Raw genomic sequence first — 20,158 nt, 5'->3', positions numbered from 1 at the left:
ATCACCCAGACTCTTAGGCCATGCTTTTTGTTTATTTCACTTACTCATATACACATATATACATGTGTATATAATATGTATATCTTTTTCAGATTGTTTTCTAAATGAAAGCACAAAGTTTTAAAAATCTTGAACAGAAAGATTTTGAAACACTGCTCTGAGCCAGCAGAAGTGGGACTGTAGCAGTTTGTTTCATTTCTATGTTGCAAATTTTTAAACTTTCTTCCCTCCCTCCCTTCTTTATACCTTTCCTTCAAAATCTTACCTCTAGCACTAGTTTCCACTTGATTTACGTGTCCTATTCTCATTAGGTCCTGAAGTCCCCTCCTGATTCTGGTAAAGCTCTGTTAACATGACTTCACCTTGACCTTGGTTTTGAATTGCTGAAAACTCTAATTTATCACACAAGCTTCTTACTGTTTGGTGGCATTTCTTTAGGCATTAAGTGACCCACTTATTCTAACAACTAGTCTACTCTGTCATTAAAACCTTTCTATAGATTAGGATTCATTTATAATTGATAACCATTTTGGTTACGCTGTTGCCATAATTTTGCTCCTTTGCTTACATTCTTACATTTGCATATGCGGAGGCTAGGCAGTCTTATCAATGATAATAAAAACAACTGCAGTAGCAAGTTGAGGTTAATGTTTATGGGGAACTTACTTTGTGCTAAACACTCAACTAAGCATTTTACCTATATTATCTCATGTAGTCTTTGTCAAGGTCGTAAGAGGTGGGTGTTGTCACCATGCCTATTGCACAGATAAGGGAAGTCCATGAGCTTTGGGAACTGTTGTGGGGCCACAGCAGTGTGCTCACCAAGGCCAGGTGGACTCTGGAGCCCTGCTCTTAAATCCTCACTACACAGCCTCCTGGAGTCCACGAGGAGATGGGACCTCACAGAGGACATTTGTCAAAAACCTGCCTCCCTCGTTCATTACAGAAGGCGACCCCATTGTGTCTCACTGGTTTGGACACATACAATTGGTGGCACAAGTCTCTCCCTTCTCTGTCTTAGGAAGCTTCCCCTTTGTTGTCAGAGCTCACTGTGGCTGACTCCATGTACCTTTCTGTGGAGGGAGTGAGGCCTGAGAGTAAGAACCAGCACCCACTTGCCACCCCCATAGTGATTCCACAAACACACACTTTTCTCCAATTGTTTATTGAGATATACTTCAAATGCCATAAAAGTCACCATTTTAAGTATACATTTCAGTGGTTTTTAGTATATTTACAAGGTTGTGCAACATCACTACTACATGATTCAAGCACACTTTCATCACCCTGTGAGGAAGTCCCTTATCCATTAGCTATGGATTTTCCTATTCCGGACATTTAGTATAATTGGAATCATGCAATATGTGACCTTTTGTGACCAACTTCTTTCATTTAGTGTGTTTTCAAGGTTCATCCATGTGATGGCATATGCCATGGCCAATAATGTTCCATTGTATAGATAATACCACAATTTATTTATCTGTTAACAGGCATTTGTTTTTCTCTCATTCTTTGGCTATTATGAATAATGTGGCTATGAACATTCAGCTACAGGCTTTTGTGTGGACATGTTTTCAATTCTCTTGGGTACACACATACATACACGAGTCACATGGTAACTCTGTGTTTAACTTTTTGAGGAACTACCAAACTGTTTTCCACAGGGGCTGCACCATTTTACATTTCCACCAGCCATGTATAAGCATTCCAGTTTCTCCACATCTTTGTCAACACTTGCTAGTCTTTTTTTTTTAAATTACAGTCATCCTACTCGGTGTAAAGTAGTATCTCCCTATGGTTTTGTATTTCACTACTATCTAATGATGTCGAGCATCTTTTCATGTACTAATTGGTCATTTCTATATCTTTGGAGAAATGGCTCCAAATCCTTTGCCCATTTTTAGATTGGGTTACTTGTCTTTTTTAATTACTGAGTTGTAAGAGCTCTATGTATCCTGGATACTAGAACCTTATCAGGTATATGCTAAGGTTTGCAAATATTTTTCCTATTAGAATAGGAAATGGACTGTCTTTTCACTTTCTTGATAGTAGCCCTTTGAAGCACAAAAGTTTTTTATTTTAATGAAGTCCACCTTGTCTATTTTTTATTGGTTGCTTAGGCATTAGATGTCATATCTAAGAAACCATTGTCTGAGCCAAAGACATGAGCATTTGCACCTGTTCCCAAGAGTTTTAGCTTTAGCTCTTTCCTGTAGGTCTTTGATACATATTGAGTTAACTTTTTTTATATGGTGTGAGGTAGGGATTCAACTTCATTGTTTTGCATGGGACTATTCACTTATTCCTACACCATTTGTTGAAAAGACTGATTTTTCTCCATTGAAATGTCTTGGTGCCCATGTTGAAAATCAGTTGCCCATAAATGTAGGGATTGGTAATCTAATTCTTCACTAGCATGTCTGGAAATATTGTTCCCAATTGTGATGGTGTATGTAAGAGCAGAGCTCAGCCGGAAGACAATCAGGGAAAAACATGAAACTTAAAATCTTCATTTCTGTAGGCCCACGTTCAGAGGAGTTTGATGTGTCTTATGGACCAAGACTAAGCCATCAGGCTCCAGACAGCTTTATTGCCACCCAAACCTGCATTTGTCTGTGATGTACTTCACTGGGTTCATAAGCAGGGGTGAGAGAGCAAATAGGCTCACTTTAGAAGCAGAACTTGGATTCTCAGAAGGCTCAGGAGAGGGAGGAGCAGCCACTAGCCAGTATACATACAAGAAGGGCCAGAAGTATGTTTTCAGCCATGTGTGTATGTACCACCGGCCTTCTCTGGCCAGGAGGTACCACTGAGGGGCCATAAGAAACAGTCCCATCAGGAGGAGTGAGGAGGTACACACCCCGTAAATGCTTGTATACACACTCATACACCTTGTAAACCGTACCACAGGGCTCTTCTCTTCCCAGGAACCCAGAAAATCATTTTTCAAAAAGTATATACCTCTGAAGTGAATTATCTGTGGGCAGTAGGAACCTTTGAGGTACAGAAAAAGATGTGTTAGGCTGTAGTGGGTCTGTGGGTTTGGAAGGTGACACACGCTCCTTGAACAGAGTCTAGCCTGGCTGCTCTGTGCCCTCTTCTCAGTTCAACCTTGCCCTGTGCTCTCAGTCCCTTTTAAAATACCACCTCTGTGCAAATCCCACTTGAGTTCAGTTCATGATGGACTCTTTCCCCCATACCATTGCAATAGTATAACACTGATTGAAATTTGTCATTACAGCATAAAATAGTCTCTGATTTGTTTGTTTTTGACAAGGGAAGGTGTCTTTTATTAGCCTTTTACTTACTTTAGTTATTATCTTTCAGGATAACTCCTGAAAAAAGTTTATTTTTCACAAACTTAAAGTGTTTCTCCAGTCACCTCGGGGATAAGTGCATGTCACCAGCATCCAGCACCTCATCTCTTTTCCAGCTAGAATGACACCTTTCAGGTTTCTGACTTTTACCAAGACTGGAACACCCATTAAGCCTACAAAAAAAAAGGATGCTATGATCCCTGCGAGTACAGGCGGGGCTTCTCACCGTGTCTGCAATATGGAGGATGCTGAGTGGCACTGGTTGGCTCTTGACACCAATCTCTACTGCCTTCTCTGCAGGTGCTGGAAGCCCAGGAACATTTCACAGATTCCCTTGACAGCAGGGTTCCACCAATAAAATTTACTTGTGTGAAATCCGAAGGGTACAAAGGAGGTGGAAGCCATTCTTTCCTCCTCTGTGGCGGCAGATGTACAGGCTGCATGTTGGCCTCCAAAGGACCCTGTGAGAGGGGCCAGAAGTGGGCGATACTCTGTGGGCCAGAGGTCAGGAGGTTGTAAAGAACTGGTACTTGATGAACCAGGGGAGAGAGAGCCCCAGAAGAAACTTCCTTGACTTAATAATCTACACTCCTCGAGGATGATATGTTTCCCAGTTTCCAGGAACTGATGATATTGGTGAAATGAGGGAGGGACACGTCATTTGTCCTTCTTTGCCCGCATTACCTCTGCAGAAGGAGTGGCTGCAGTGAGGGATTCTGGCCGCAGCCCTGCTGTTCATGCCTATGGCACCTGTTATTTGCACGTAAGTATTTAAGAATTTATACTTTAATTCCTTACCAGACGGCCAGGATTGGTTATGAGCTTACACATTTCAAGGAGAGAGAATTACACATTTTATTGTAGGTGGCCCGGGGTAGGCTGGGGCTTCCTCTGTGCCGGTATCTTGCGCTTCGCTCCCTTCCCTTTGTCACCCAACCCTGAAGTCACATTCCTCTCTATTACGACTTCCCTGAGCTCCCTGGGACAAGAAGAATAATGCCAAATCTTTTACTCTTAAAAGGAATAGTAAAACTTTTTGTTATTACCTCATTTTAGGTAAGAATTTTAAATTGTCCCTAATCTTTTACCTTCCATCCCTCTCAAGTAGCTTCTGCGTCAGGTTTTTCTCACGTGAGGGACTGACGGTTCTGTACATATTCCTGAGCCAAAGCCGCCTTCTCCAGGAAAAGGCCTTCTAAAAAAAATAGAAAGGAGGCATTAATTCCATTCATCCCCTGCTTTCTCCAGCACAGTACTTGATCCTCCTCAAATTTACCTGATTCTTACGCTCTTCTGAGGGTTTATCAGGAAGTGGAAAGAAGCCCCTTAGAGGAAAACACACACACAGATAATAATTAGTGATTCATGCTATTTTTCATGTCTCTCACAATGTGTATCTCTGACTTATTAGGACCAAATGGGTACCTCAGTCCATCATCACAAGCAAAATCACTACAGACCTGGGATCCTGAAAATCATTCCATGCATGCTGAGCTTCAGAACTTCTCCGTATCTGTCCCTTATAGCCCCACAGTGTCCCTGGGGAGACCTTTGTATGTGGCTTGGCATGGAGTGTAGGCAGGATTTCAGCCCCACACACCTTCTTGGCCACTGGCCAAGTGCCCTTGTGCAGTAAGCGAACGGCTCAAGCACACCAGGCAGAAGCGTTTCACTCTCTCCAGAGGCATTTTACACCAGTATCCTTTGGACTCAGTCTCACATGTGTCACTTGCTGGTGGGTGGGGGAGAAGGTGCTTCCGTTTCCCTACTGCTTTCTCCTACAGGTTGAATCACACCAACTTATTGCTGAGTCCAACTAACTCACTAACTTTCACGTGTCAGACTCTCACTGCCAAGTGAATGGGTTGTGAAATCAGCTTAAAGGTCATGACCAGCACTGAAACACAAAATATTCTTTTGAGTACAAATGGAATAGAAAAAAATCAGAGTGCATAATAAGTTTGTTTTAGAAACTACTTATGCCTGTATGGTACGTGTAGTGGGTCATGTCATAAAATGGAGCTCACAGCCCAAGCACAATGACCAGTGGAGAAGTCCCCAGTGGGAAGGAACCGTCTTCTTTCTGCAACTCGCTCTCAGAATGACCATGGGGCAAGATCATTTCCTTTTCTCCTTCTCCATTTGTTTATTGTAAGAAGTAGAGATAAACTCCTGAACAAGGTTTCTCCCAGTTAAAATTCTGTGAGGTTTGGTTAAAGGCAACAGACACTGGGGACCCGAAAGCCAGTAGGATGCGAAGGGATGATTGACAGGAAGGGCTCATATATTCGACCTTCCATCAGCTTTGAAGGAGACTAGCATCCAGGACCACGTGGCCTTCTCTGCCCTTTCCCCAGAGCCTCTGAGCAGTCCTCTGGCAAGGCCGCATGTCCACCCCCAGCAGGAAGAGGTACAACCATAACCTTTCCCCCTCCAGTCGCTTTCCTTCCAGGCCTCGTGACAGCAGATGCGTCTGTGCCAGTCGCATTCTAACTCAGCTTTGGCTGGGGAGCTGCTTCTGAGAGGCAGTAGGGTAAGTACTCTTCCTGCCTTTGATGGTTTCCTCACCGTGAAATGACGTGATTGAAACAGATGAGTTCTAAGCTTTCCTCTAGTTCTAAAATTCTACTTTGACACAGCCAGATCAATATTTACCCTGAGCGTTCTTCTTCATCCAGCGCTGCTCTTCTACGGGAGCACATCTGTTTTGAAAGAAAACATGATATGATTATCTATCATGATGACCACTATTTCCAAATCTTTATTCATCTTTTTATTTTAAATCTCATCTACCAGTGGGATGATAACGGTTTTGGGGACAGGAATTCTGTTCTATTTAACTGTCCTTGGAGTCCTCCACAGTACCTAACTTGAGATCGTGCAGGTAGCTTGCAATATATTTCACTGATTGTTTTAGATAACATTCAACAGATAATCCCTAATAAAAACTCTTGGAACTAGGAACAGAAATTATCCGCAAGGATCCTAAACAGCATCACTGTTTTAAATTCAAGAACAAGAGTGGAAAAAAGAAAAGAACAAGAGTAGGGTGCCTATTACTACTGCGACTATTCATTATTGTTGAGGAGGTCCTAATCAATGTGATAGGAAAAGTGAAGTATTGTAAAGGAAGAGACAAACATATTTGCATTTGAAGCGATGAATTACCTAAAAAGCCCAAGAGGATCAACTAAAATTTTACTGGAAATAATATGAGAATTCACTAAGATACAAAATCAAGAGATCAATATACAAACCTCAAAAGCATCCCTATATACCATGGATAACTAATTTTAAAATGGAAGAAAACCCCATTTACATCAGCAAAAATGCATAAAGTACCTCAGGGTAAACTTAACAAAAAACGTCTAAGACCTATGTGATGAAAACATTAAAACTCTTCTGGAGGACTTTAAGAAGACATGAATACATGACCCGAGATACCACATTCCTAAATTGTTGTAAAGATATAAGTTCTCCTCAAATTTACCTACTAATATAAAGCAATCTTATTCAAATCCCATGATAATTTTTAAATTAAAATCTAGCCAGCTAGTATTTTTCTGGAAAATATTAGAAAATATGAAGGAAAAGCTATGAAATGTATGAAGAAGATCAAAGGGCAGGAGCTCACTCTATCAGATGTCAAAATAAGTTATTAAGCACCTGGAATTAAATAGTGTGTTACTAGTACAAGAAAAGTAACTGGATCAACAGAACAGAGTCCAGATACAGACAGTATTTTTGATCAGTGAAGAAGAAATGAAGCATTCAATACAGGATTTTAAAACAATTGGATCTTCATGTGGGAGAAAAAGTTAAATTCTCTGCCTCAACCTCACTGAACAGCAAATAAAACAAATTCTAGATGGAGTAAAAAATGCAACAACACATGTTAACCAGAAGAAAATATCAGACACTGTTTTTATACCGTCAGGTGGCAGAGGCCTTCCTGCAAACCTGCGCCAACCGGGCCCTGCGGAGGGACTGGCGGTGGGGCCGGCATGCCTCCTGCTCTTGCCATTGTCCTTCTCTCCCCTGGATCATTTGTCTTTTCCCCTAGATTTAGAAAACTTTTACATTAAATATACTAATCGTTTCAGTGGCTTTCACTGAACTTCAATGTTTCAAATATTTCTCAGGGTTTTTATCTTCAAGGAGGAAAAACAACAGTGGGCGAAGGAGCACAGACGTTGCAGTTCAGCACCACTGGGTTCTACCTTTGTTTGGAGCCTTAAGTTGATCTCCTTTGTGAAAGAGAGACGGTGATACCATCCTCCCAGGAGTGTGGAAATTAAATCAGAAAATGTATGGCAGACGTAGTCTGAAGTTTGGCATAAATCAGTACTGTTTACGAATGGTGTCGCAGGCAAGGTGATCAAATCTATCAAAGACATCTGCTTGTCATCTCAGGCTTAGAAGGCTCTTCCCCACCACAAGATATAAAAATATTGCTATGGCTTCTATTTTTTTTCTAATACTTTCATGGATCATGGATTCTTCTTTTCTTTTTGTTGAAATATGTTTATTTAAGGTGATAAATAGAGATCTGCTGTTATTTCTCCCTCCTCCCCATATAGTTAGGGAGCTGTTCTATTACCATTTATTTAAATTCTTCCACCGATGAGAATATGAAAAGGTGACATTTCAAAAGTCCTAGGAACACATGGGTCAGTCTATTGCTGGACTCCGTAGGCTACTTCAGATCATTGTTAGGTGGCATTGTTCCTTACTGTGGAACTGACATTGCCTGCTCTTTCCCCCTTGAACACCATTACTGTCTACCACAGGAAAAACATTGCATGGTCTCTGTCCTCAAAAAGCTTATCATCTAAGTGAGGAGAAGAAACAATGAAACCATATATATACTGACATATATATAAATGCAAGGTTAAACTACATGGACATTAAAAGCACTATGGAAGCTTATATGAATTCCAAAACAGCAAAAGGACTTCTGCCAACTGGGGTACAGTGGTCACTGCCTGGGCAACGGCAAATGACTCCCTTCCCAGAGGCCTTGGCAAGCTGACCCCATGCTAGTTACCACTCTCCTAGGCTCAGAGACTCTCCAAGAGAGAACTCACTCAGTGCAATCTCAACTGATTAGTATCACAGGATTGATAAAGAGTCAGAATGCCAGAGTATGACTTGACAGTGAGAAATATATCTGTTCCACACACAGACTAGCTGTGTCTACACAACCAGGGAGAGGCCTCTGTGGCACACTAAAGCAACCTGACCAAGCGACCTGCAGATACAAGTTTCTCTTTAGCAGTTCATCCATCCAGTCAGGTTTTACTCAAGACAGATAGGCCAGGACGCCATTTGGTCCTTAAATATCTCTACTCTGAAGTTTTGACCTCAAGGCTGTGGTCTTGTTTGCTTTCTATTGCCCTAGACTGAATGATTATATTATTGTACAAAAGGCAGAAGTGCACTTTCAAATATTTAGTTCACATAATGTTTCCATGTTTATGAAAAAATATTTCAACATTTGTGTTCTGATCAGTAAAGAAAATAAATTGTTATAACCCTATAAAAATAACTATCTCTGCTCTGCTCCACCGTGTGTTGACCTTGGTGTTTCTCTCTTGAGGAGCTGCCGTTTAAAAAATTGCTTATCATATTAACATTGCAGGGGAGAGGAATGCCTCACCATGGCCTCTAAGAAATGTTAACAAGTCTCACAGAAGGACTAGGACCAGGAGGACTGGAGTATTTAGGCAAGGGTTCATGAAGAAACATGAACTTGAGTTGGCTTTCAGAGACTCAAGGGACTTCTACAAGGCGAAACAAGGGAATTTTAAATGGGCAAAGGAACAGACAAAAGTAGGAACGGGCATGTGACTGGGCATCCTGGGGAGCTTCTCTGGCTGAAAAGAAGGCTGCCGCGACAGTAGAAAAGGTACATATAGGAAATGAGGTTGGGTTCGTCAGGTACAGTCAGGATTACCGGCTAATTAAGTCACTCTGTTGTTGTCAGCCCTGCCTGTTGGGAAAAGTAACAAACCATTCCGTTATTGCACAAAAGGCAGGCAGGCAAGCCAGCTCCAGAAGGACCGTCAATACCAAGTGCTTTAGAAACCCAGACACGGGCTTTTGGCTGCAGTAATCAGACTTTACCTATCTCCACAATGCCTTACGTGATGGGGAAGAAAGTTGCTAAGTAAATCTAATGAATCAACAAGATCACACTTTTATCTTTTAGCCGTGTCCTTTCTTCCAGGGTGACTGATCGCTCATGAGGGTGGAGATTACACATCCCTCATTATTCCAGTCAACAAGGAAAGAAATCAGTGGTAGAAAGGGAATGACTGGTGTCAAATCGACTTAGTTTTGAGTTGAAGATATTTTACCATCATGTCAACTCTGGCCTTCTTAAACCTCTCAAAACAGTCTAATGGCTCATTATCTGGTGTCAGTTCCACAGAGATCGACGGTGAGGGGGGTTCCTTTAAAAGTATCTGGCATATACTTTGCAGGAAGAGAATAAAGTATATGTCGGTCCTGGTTACTAAAAAGGAATATCAAGTAGTAAGAGGTGAGAGAGAGGCTTTGATTTTCAGTTTGTGGACTCTGAATCTAAAGACAGACTATCCTCTGGAAGCCTGAATTAATTGTCCTTACCTTAGTGAGACAGAAAGCTATAATCAACACCAGCACTGCTCCTGTCACTGACAATGCCAAGATGACTTCGATTCGATACCCATGCACCAGAACTTTCGGGACCTGAATAAATAATGGAAAAAGACTTTTCAAAAACAAAGAGGTGGAAAGGATAAAAGCTCTTATAACATCTCATTATTTCATTCAAGCAGCGTAAATGTTTTTCAAGAACATACCAAATCTAATGCTAATGATAAATCAGCATTTTCTTGGTTTCCCTTGGGTGTTAGGTCCCGTGCTCGCCTACCCCAGCAGTTGTGGCATCATTCTCTACATGAGCACAGTGGGAGATCCCTGTCTTCCCCAAAGGCCCAGGCCAAGACAAGACACCGACTAGGGGCCGCGGACTTCCTGCCGGGGTGCTTCAATGCCATGTCCCAAACTGACCAACAGGCTGGGGGCCATGTTTTGGGAGTTATCCTCACCTCATGGATCTCCTGCTCTTCCTGTTCACTCTGGGCTTCTGGACTCTCATTGATGTAGTTTTCTGTTCTCCACTGGTCTGTATCCCAGTCTGCCCTGGGCTCCTTTGCTTCTTGCTGCTCGCTGAGAAGCTTCATCAGGAGGCCGGTTTGGAAGATGAGCTTGGCACAGGCTGGTTTCAGGTGGGTCTCCGAGCAGCCCATTTTCAAAGTCCAGCAAACACGAGAAATGAGCCTTCTCACATCACTGTCGGTGATGAGGGACCGCAGCTGCTCGTTTAGCTGAGCTTCGGGGTGGTCACCTGGAGATGAGCTCCCTGGGAAAGGGAAGGCTGTGGATGTGGAGGGTAAGTCAGCGCCCACATTGTCGTGTTCCTGTTGTGCTTCCGCGGTCAGTTTGAGAGTTGGATCCAAAAGAGAAAATAAATCTGGAAAATGATTTTTCTGAAAAGTCAGTTCTGACGATGAAAAAGCCTCTTGTGAAGGGGAGTTTATAAGGCTCATTGCAGTGAATGGAGGCTTGTTCACAACCATCGGGCTATTCTGTGAGCCTTTACTGCTGAACTGTCTACTCATTTTGGCCTTGAGGATTTTGTGGCCCGCCTGCCGCAAAGATTCAGGAAAGAGGTACTTTTCTCTTAAGTGTGAGGTTGGTTCAGAAGCCTTCATATTTCTCATTCCAGCACTTGCAGCTTCTAAAACAAAAATACTGTCAGCTAGGTCTTTCGATTTTGGTTTAATCTCAGGTAGAGATTTTGGAGTATTGGAAGCAGGAGGCCTGCCCATCAAGTACTGGACAGAAGGGACGGCTGCCTCCTGTTCCCCTCGGAATGAAGACTCTGTGCTGAAGTAGCTTCCTGCGGTCTCCCTGGGGGCTGCTCCACGTGAGGCTGCTCCGGCGCCCTTGGGGATGCCGTCGTGAGCCCTTTTTTCTCGGCCGTGCTCTCCGCAAGGAGCTGGGCCCTCTGCTTCCCGTTGATGCCTGCCTTCCTCATTTGTCTGCGTCGCCTCTCCCGAATGCCCTTTGGGCCCTTGATGACCACCTTCAAAGGCCCCGGCCTCCTCCCTACTCTCTGAATCTCTGGTGGGCTGTTTTCTTGTAATAGGGCAGTTTCCAATGTTTTGGTGGAGATTTGGGGGTTAAATCTGGGACTCAGAAGTTTGGAACATAGAGGCATGGCATCTATGATATCTTCCAGAACAGAGATTATTTTCTGTTTATTTTTGTCAGCTGAAATGCTGGATCCAGGTGGAAGAGAAGTGTTCTCTGCGTTGTTTCGCAAATGCCCCACAGGCTCATCTCCTCCTTGTAAGTTTGAAAGAAGTTTGTAAGTTTTAATGAATTGTAATAATGCTGATTCTGCACCTTCCATCTGTCCAGAGAAATAAGATGATATGTAGCTAAGTGCACTTTCCTTGCTAAAGTCTTCTTGCTCACTTTTGAAGGCTGACAAACTGATGGCATTTTTGTCTGCGGCGGCCTTCTCTGGCTCGATAGTCAGCTCAGGGCTGCTACTCTTCTTCCGGGATTGTAATGCCTTCATGAACGACCCTTCTGGGTCCCCTATAGATGTTCCGTCATCTGTCAGAAAGAAGAGATTGCTGTTCATCTTACTACGCTGATGGACAGTGACTGCAATGGGGTTGGGGGTGGGCAGAGGGAACTTGATAGTATGGGTGAATGTCAGAACCACAATGTTGCTCATGTGAAACCTTCATAAGATTGTATATCAATGATACCTCAGTTTAAAAAAAAGGAGAGACTGCTTTTGATAATGAAAGACTGATGAGACAGCTTTTTGTCAGTCCACAGCCATATATCTCACTCAAACAGATCAGGAATCACAAACATTTGAGGTTCGATTTGGAGAAAAATAAATACAAACTTAAACCTATGGTCGGCAACAACAAAACGAGAGGAATATGTCTTTTGAAAGAGCCATTTCCTGCTCGGAACACTCCATAGTGCAAAATACAGTACTACGTGCAGGATTATTCCATTGGTCCCCAACGGCCAATTGTCCTGTGCTCAAGAAAAGCCAACGCTGGAAGACAAATACTCGCCCTCAGCTAGATTCTCTGCAGATCTAACAGTGACTCCTCACATTCACATACCCCATCCTGTAACGCTTCAGATGGAAGGGGAGTGTGCAGCTTTCTCTCTCCACCTCTGCAGTGTGTTCCTGTTCTTGCTACCATCACAGATGAGCACACCACCACCCACTGCAAACAAGTTCTCTTCTACATATGCCCTTCTCCACCTATGCACCTATTCCTTTGCTTGGTCCCTGCTTCCATATATCCCAGCCCCCATAAGAGAAGGCTCTATACAGGGGGAAAAAACAAAAACTAAAAAACACCATGTCTACCCTGGCTCTTTGCTTAAATTTGAGCAGGGATCTGGGGTGTGGGTTAAGAGAGCTGTCAGGTTGTTATGTCAATGTGGAACATTCAATTAATCAATGGAACAATACTTGAGGTCCTAAAATGCAAAAGGGAGAAAACAAAATTTTTTCAGATGCCTGCTTTGCTTTCATTTAATTTCATTTCTAGTATTTCCAGCTTTACTTGGGGAACCATCCAAAGCTTCTGACTACGTGAAGGCCAAGGGCACCTGCACAAGTTCACTGGCCAGCTGGGTTTATTTTCCAGAATTACAAGTATTTTTGGTGGTGGTGGTGAGGGTCAGAGGAGGAGGTAAGGGTCGTGAGGAAGGAGGAGCATGGGCTTGCAGAGAGCCCCAAACCGAGGCTAGCAGACCTGAGCACTAGGCTACAATATATAACACTTGGACCTCATTTTTCCTCACCTATAGAAGTAGAATGAAAATGCCTGTTTTGCCCACCTTTAGTGGGAGAAGGGAATGATATAACTGGCAAAAAAAGTTTTTATTTTAAATAAGCAACATTGTATTTATAGAAGAAGCAAAATATTATTTGTGATGTGCCCCAGATCACTTTATGATGTGCCCCAGAGACCTGTATTCAAGCTATCTGAGCATGAAAGCATATTTTGGAAGTCATCACATTAGTGCCAATAAAACCTTCTACATAGAAAAATACTTAAAAGCACCTGAGTGTTTTTGGGGATAGAAAGGCTTGAGTTCAGAGCAAATTTAGAGTTGGACAGTCTAAGAACAGAAGAGCCTTCCCATCCATTAAGTGGGCTGAGCAGCAGCTTCTGGTTATAGAACCAGAAACTCTCAGGTTCCAAAGAAAACTTTCATAAAATAGCACTACTTGTACTCCTCTATAAAAATTGCAAAAACAAAATAAACAAAAATATATCTATACTTGTCCTACAAGACAAAGGGCACGTGAGACCTAATGCATATAAAATCAGATTGTGAACTGTAATACTTGTGTGAGTAAGTTCTCATTCAGGGCTTAAGCACCAGGCAGAGAGCACAGTACACAGGATGTGGCCACTAATGTTCATTCTTTCCCCTTCCATTCCTTTCTCTTGTTCCTTTGAGTATGTGGATCACTGTCACTGTTAGCTTAATAAGTTAACTGAGAATCTGACTTTTAGCAAAGGAGTAGTTCTTAGAAATGTAGGGAGTTGAACTCTTAATGAATTGATAAAAATAATGCAATTAACACCGTTAGTTTAAAAATTAATAGTTAAAACATTAATAAAACATCATAGGGTAATGGTAACTCACCACAATATGCGATGTTTGTCAGACATTCACTGTCACAATGCAGCTTGACTGTATTATAGAAAACCTCAATATTACTTTTAAATTGGCAGAGGCAGCAGGCCATACGGCTAGGTAAAATCCTATAAATTGAAACACGGAGAATTAAATCAGTGGGAAAGGAGTTACTTGACTAGGTAGAAGAGGCAGGCCCAGGCCTCCCACAGGGCTGTGCAAAAGGAGTTCTTGGAACATATGGCCTGTGAAGTTGGGTAGGGATGAGCTGGCCAACCGCTGTTCTTGAATACTGTAAGCAACAGGAGGACAGAGATGCCTAACAGTAGGGTAAGAATGGAAGTGGGTATCGTAGGCCTAGAATAATGGTGATAGGGATTAGAACTGGGTGACACTGATCTGTTAGAAATAAATGACATAACGGAGCCAACTGAGGAAATTTGAATATCAACTCTTCATTAGATAACATTATGCATAGGAATTTCTTCAGTGTGCTATTAGTATTTTAAGTATATAGGGAAATTATTTGGATACCCAGAGAGGAAGGCATGTAGCTGACAAGAGACAGACTGACTGGCAGACGCTGTGGGACATTGATGAAGACGAGGCTAGAGCAGTGGCCAGTAGATCTGACGGTGAGGGGAAGACAGTCATTTCTCAGCTGACCTGACAAAAATGGCGAGAGCAGACTGCTAAATGCAGCGGCCTTTCCCGTACTAATCTTGTGCAAGGCCATCAGTTAGCATAATACCAAATTTCTGTTAGCTTACCATATTGGAGGGGTATGGCACAATTTACAGTGCAGTAAGGTTTCTAATAAATTGTCAGAAAGCCCTACAGAAACATTTTTTAAACTGCAAAGATAAAAAATGAAATTTGACCCTTACCTCACATTATATGTGAAAAGGAACTAATAAAAATGGATCATAGATAGACCTAAATGAATTAACCAACAAGTATTCAACTGATTGAAAGAAAAAAAAAAGAGAAAAAATTCTTTGCGACTTTGGACTGGCAATGGGTTCCCAGACAAAGATTTCTTAGATAAGACACAAAAAAGGCACAAACCTGTAAGAAAAACCAGAGCTAATCAAAATTCAAAGATTAAAGACGTCTGGTCTTCAGAGATACTTTTAATAGACTGAAGACAAGCTATAACCTGAGAGAGGATATTTGCTAAACACATATCTGAGAGAAAGGCCTTTTTCCAGCATATATAAAGCACTCTTAAAACTCAACAGTAAGATAAATATCCAATTAAAAAATAGATTTGAACAGACATGACATTAAAGAAGATGTGTGCACATGTATAGACAACATCATCAGAGATTAGAGATCTATTAGAGAAATGCAAATTAAAACCACAATGAGACACAACCACACACCTCCAAGAAAGGCTAACATTTGTAAAACACTGAATATAAGGATCAGGTGAAGATGTGGAGCAACAGCCAACTCTCATACACTGCCTTCTGGAATGTAAAATGGTGCAGCTACTTTAGAAAACAGCTTAGCAGTTTCTTCAGAAGTTAAATACATACCCAGCACAAAGACCTGCATGTGAACGTTTATCATAGCTTTTTATAGCCAAAACTAGAAACAACTCAAATGTTCGTTAATTGATGACTGTTATGGAACTCTGCTCAGCAGTAAAAAGGAGGGACAGCTGTGACAATACGGATGACTCTCAAAAAGATTATGCTAAGTCAAAAGAGCCAAACACAAAAGGTTACATGCGATATGAGTTCACTGATAAGACCTTCTGGAAAAGGCAAACACTGCAGGGACGAAAATCAGACTGGTGGTGGCCAGGGGCTGGTGGTGGGAGGAGGGGTTTGCCTGCAAACGGCCATGAGGGGCCTTTTTGGAGACAACACGAGTTCTGCATTTCAAATGGTGGTGGTTACATAATTATACATTTGTTAAAATTCATCAAACTGTACACTTAGAAAGCCAATTTTGTTACATGAAAATCATACTTCAATAAGCCTGACTTAATAAAATAATGAAACTTTAAAAAAATCAACTAAGTGAAAATAAATATAAGAAAAATCAACTTACAGTTTTTCTAACTTGGGGCTCATCATGACGATGCTCTCAACTGTTTTAAGTGTCACTTGGGTTTTTCCCATGTCTCTGAAGGAAAAAGCACAAACGTTTATGATACGAACCCAAAGACAAAAGCCCTATACTTAAAAAAATACTTAATGACACATTATTACTTCAGTTTTGGCTTCTCTGTGTAGCCAGCTCGAGTTTACCTGCCACACATGATAATTCCAGAGAGAAATTACTGAAGAAATTTAAATTTATTTGCATCATCAAATTAACGACCTTGGCCCTGAACACTACGATCTTTTTTGTCATCACCCTGCTTCTCATTCTCACCTGTACCTACCACTCTAGATTATTATTATTTTTTTAAATACACCTTATTCCTCTTTGCTTTCTCGGATAAATTATATTTCTACATGCATCTACACATTCCATATCTATGTGCGTTCTTCAGCACCACTCTCTTTGACTGATAGCTTGTCTTGCACATGTACATTCTTTCTTAATCTTTTCTTTGCCCAAAACTCATTTCAATAACCCAGGTAAAATTAAAATTCTTTTTTAGCCAAAATGCAAAATACTTAATCTTCGATTAAAGTAAAAGAGCAGAAATCATCTCATAAACCATGAGATTGTTGCAATACTTACAAATATTTTAATGCTCTCAATTTGAAAAAATAAGAATCTTCAACCGTTGTCAGAGGATTATGACTGAGGTTTCTGAAAAAATGCAATGAAATTAAAATTATCTGCATTTCACGAAACTTGCACATTCATTTTCTTTTTTTTGGTATAGGACTTAAAGGTTAAAAGAAAAAATTCGTTATCTGTCTTTACCTATAAATCACACTTAGAATCTGTAAAGCACTCTTACTTTGGGAACTACCTACATAGGTCTCTAGATGATAAAGGGGAGAAGAGAAAGAGAAAAACACAGAAAAAAGTGGAAAGCAAAAACTTTTCAGATTGAGAATCCCACAAAGTGACTATGCTGGGAGGAAATCCCCTTGCTCTGTAGGAAATGGTATTCCTAGGTCCTCCGTAATTCAAGGTGCTTTTCTTTCAGTTCTGGAAATTAAAACAGTTCCACAGTTTAAACCACGCATTGACAGCAGGACCAGTTCCTTGCTTTTGGATCCAAAGAGAAAGGGGTAAACCTGAGAGGAGATGGTAAAACCCTTGCTCCCGTCACAGCCTTGTCTACACTGCACGCAATCACCTGTTGTTCACTTGTCAGTCTCCTGGATTGTCAGCTCCTTGAGGGCAGGGACCACACTTTACTGTCAGTGTCACTCCTGTGCCTGACATGGTGCCTGATGTTTACTAGGTATTTAATAAAAGTTTTTTGAATAAATAAATAACATTTTGCTTACACATCAATAAAATGAACAAATTCATTTTTGATGCAAATTTTTATTCCAAAATGCTGAGATTTTCTTCTCAATTCTTTAAAACGAACAACAGACCAAAGGGAAAAAAAAAAACAGGAAGGAAAAATCTTCTTGAAAAATAACTTCTACTCAAGAATCATTAGTACATTTTGCAGAATATTATTATCACAACTAATACCTATTGGGCTGTCAGGCACCTGTGATCAGCTTTTCACATTGAATCCTCACAATAACCTTGTGATAGATATTATTATTATTATTACCCCATTTTACAAGTGAGGAAACTGAGGTAAAGAGAGGTTATATAACTTGTCCTAAATCATCAAGCTAGTACTAAGAAGCAGAACTGAAGTCTGAACTCAGTTCTGGTTCCAAAGCCTGGGTTTAACTTGTATGGAAGAAAGGGATTTAAGACAGCTTTTACTTTAACCTCAATTTTGAGAGCACTAAATACAGAAATAGCTTTTCAAACTTGATCTACCCATCTGGGAAACCTCTATGAGAATTACATTTTCTCTTCTTATTCCTTTTCCCTAATCATCTCCCATGCTTAAATATCCAATTAGCCTGTGGTCATTGAGACTTTAGAGATTTAAAACCATGTTGCAGGAGAATCAGTGAAAATGATGGAGTAAGGACATCTGAAAATTTATCCTATAAAAGCAACAACAACAACAAAAAGCTAGCAGAAATGGCCAAACCAGCTTTTTCCAAACTCTGGATATTTAATCAGTGGGCTTACAGCAATGTGGGGAGCATTTATTCAAGAAAAACATTAATTTCTCTACAAACAGTGAGACCTGTGTTGCCTTAACTTCTCCTAGACCTTTGCTCTCTGTCCGGGGGTAGCTTTGAGAAACAGCCCGAGGTCCTTCAGAGCCTCCTTCCCAAAGACTTGTCTCCGTGTTACTGTCTGTGGTGCCCTGGAGGACCTTACCTGAAAGGCTTGCCTTTGACCTGACTGGGAGCTGCCTAGTGCTAAAATCCTCTCCTCAGGGGGGCATTTTTTAAAACAATTACAGGTAAATGGTTTAATGTGGTAGGTGTGTGAGGCAGTGGACAAAAAATAGTCCAACCAGAAAGCTTAAAAGGACAAGCTGAGGGAGGAGATGTTCACAGAGACTTTGAAAGGCTCCAACACATTCCTGGGAAACCGGAGGCTCATGAGACATATTCCTGAGAATCTAGAAGAAAACCATCAGCACTAATCAATGAGGTCAGCAGGGATGTGGAAGACAAAATGAGTAAGCAAAAATTAGCTGTATTTCTGTACACTAGCAGTGAACAATCCAAAAATGAAATTGAGAAAACAATTCCAAGTCTAACAGCATCACAAAGAATAAGTCTTAGGGAAAAATTTAGCCAAAGAAACACAAGATTCATTCACTGAAAACTATGAAACCCAGTGATTTGCCTGTGTCACAGAGAACTCGGCTGTGCCACAGAGCACTCAAGCAAAAGGGAGGAAAAGCCCCATTCCTTATTGGATAGTCAGGAAAGAAAGTATATGGAATGAGGCTACAGCAATGTATTTTCTTTATGACTATTTTGCACACAACAGCTTAACACAAACATCTTTTTCCATTCCTCAAAGGTTCCTACTGCTCACAGATAATTCACATCAGAGGTGAACACAGTTTGAAAGGTATTTTTCTGGGTGATTGGGAGAGAAGATCCCTGTGGCAAGTTTTCAGAACTCCTTTCATTTAAAAGAAGCTGATGGCTGAGGAAGCACCGACACCATTTGCTTCCTGGAGAACTTTGTGCTAAACCTAGTTCTTTCAGCGCTGTGTTCCCAGAGCAGGAAACAGGTTCAGAAGTGGAACTGTGAGGCCCACCCACCATGGACAGCGTCACGTTCGTGGATCCCCGTGACAATGCTGGCGTGGGTGTTACATGCTGGAGTGCGGTTGTTGCCTGTGCGAAAGATCAGGAAAGCGGAGCCTGCCATGTATGACTCAGACACGTCTCCTGGCCCCTCTCTCTGTACCTTCGTTTCCTCATCGCAAAAAAATGGATCTTAGCACAATTTTTCAGAGCTCATACTGAGCTTACCCGCTGCTAACCAGTAACTGTATCATGTTTTTACACATCGTTTTTTTTATACCTATTCATCTTCTAGTTCACTTACAATGTGTGTAAGAACTGCATTCCATGCCAGGCCTGAAATGTTCCAAAGCTCAGTTCTGTAATGAGATTGCAACCAAGATTTCTACAGAAAAAAAAAGATACAAGAAAAAGAAGAAAAAAATTATTTCAGAACATTTATCCCCTGGCAGGGATTCTAATCTGTATATGATGAAGCATAACCTCAATACTTCCTCGTACACTAAAGAAATCTCACTATGGAAGATATTTGTTTTATTTTTAACATTTGTATGAAAAAAAGATTGTCTATCAAGTATACTTGTTTTATAAAAAAGAGAAAGATGGATTAGTAATTGACATCGAGGTTTTTTCCTGGTATCAGTGGTATTATTACAGAAAATATGAATAAAATACATAAAATATATGTGTATAAAGATTTATACTTCCATGTTTACACATGTATTGCTAGATACAAAGGAATAAGTACTCAGAACACACTCGTCTAAGTGATCCTTAATTCTCTAGAAAAGGGTTCCATGACTGCACTGTTGACATCTTGGG

The sequence above is a fragment of the Manis pentadactyla genome, chromosome 4, assembly GCF_030020395.1.
Source record: "Manis pentadactyla isolate mManPen7 chromosome 4, mManPen7.hap1, whole genome shotgun sequence".
In the NCBI taxonomy this organism is placed as follows: Eukaryota; Metazoa; Chordata; class Mammalia; order Pholidota; family Manidae; genus Manis; species Manis pentadactyla.
Note: the sequence above shows the minus strand (reverse complement) of the source record.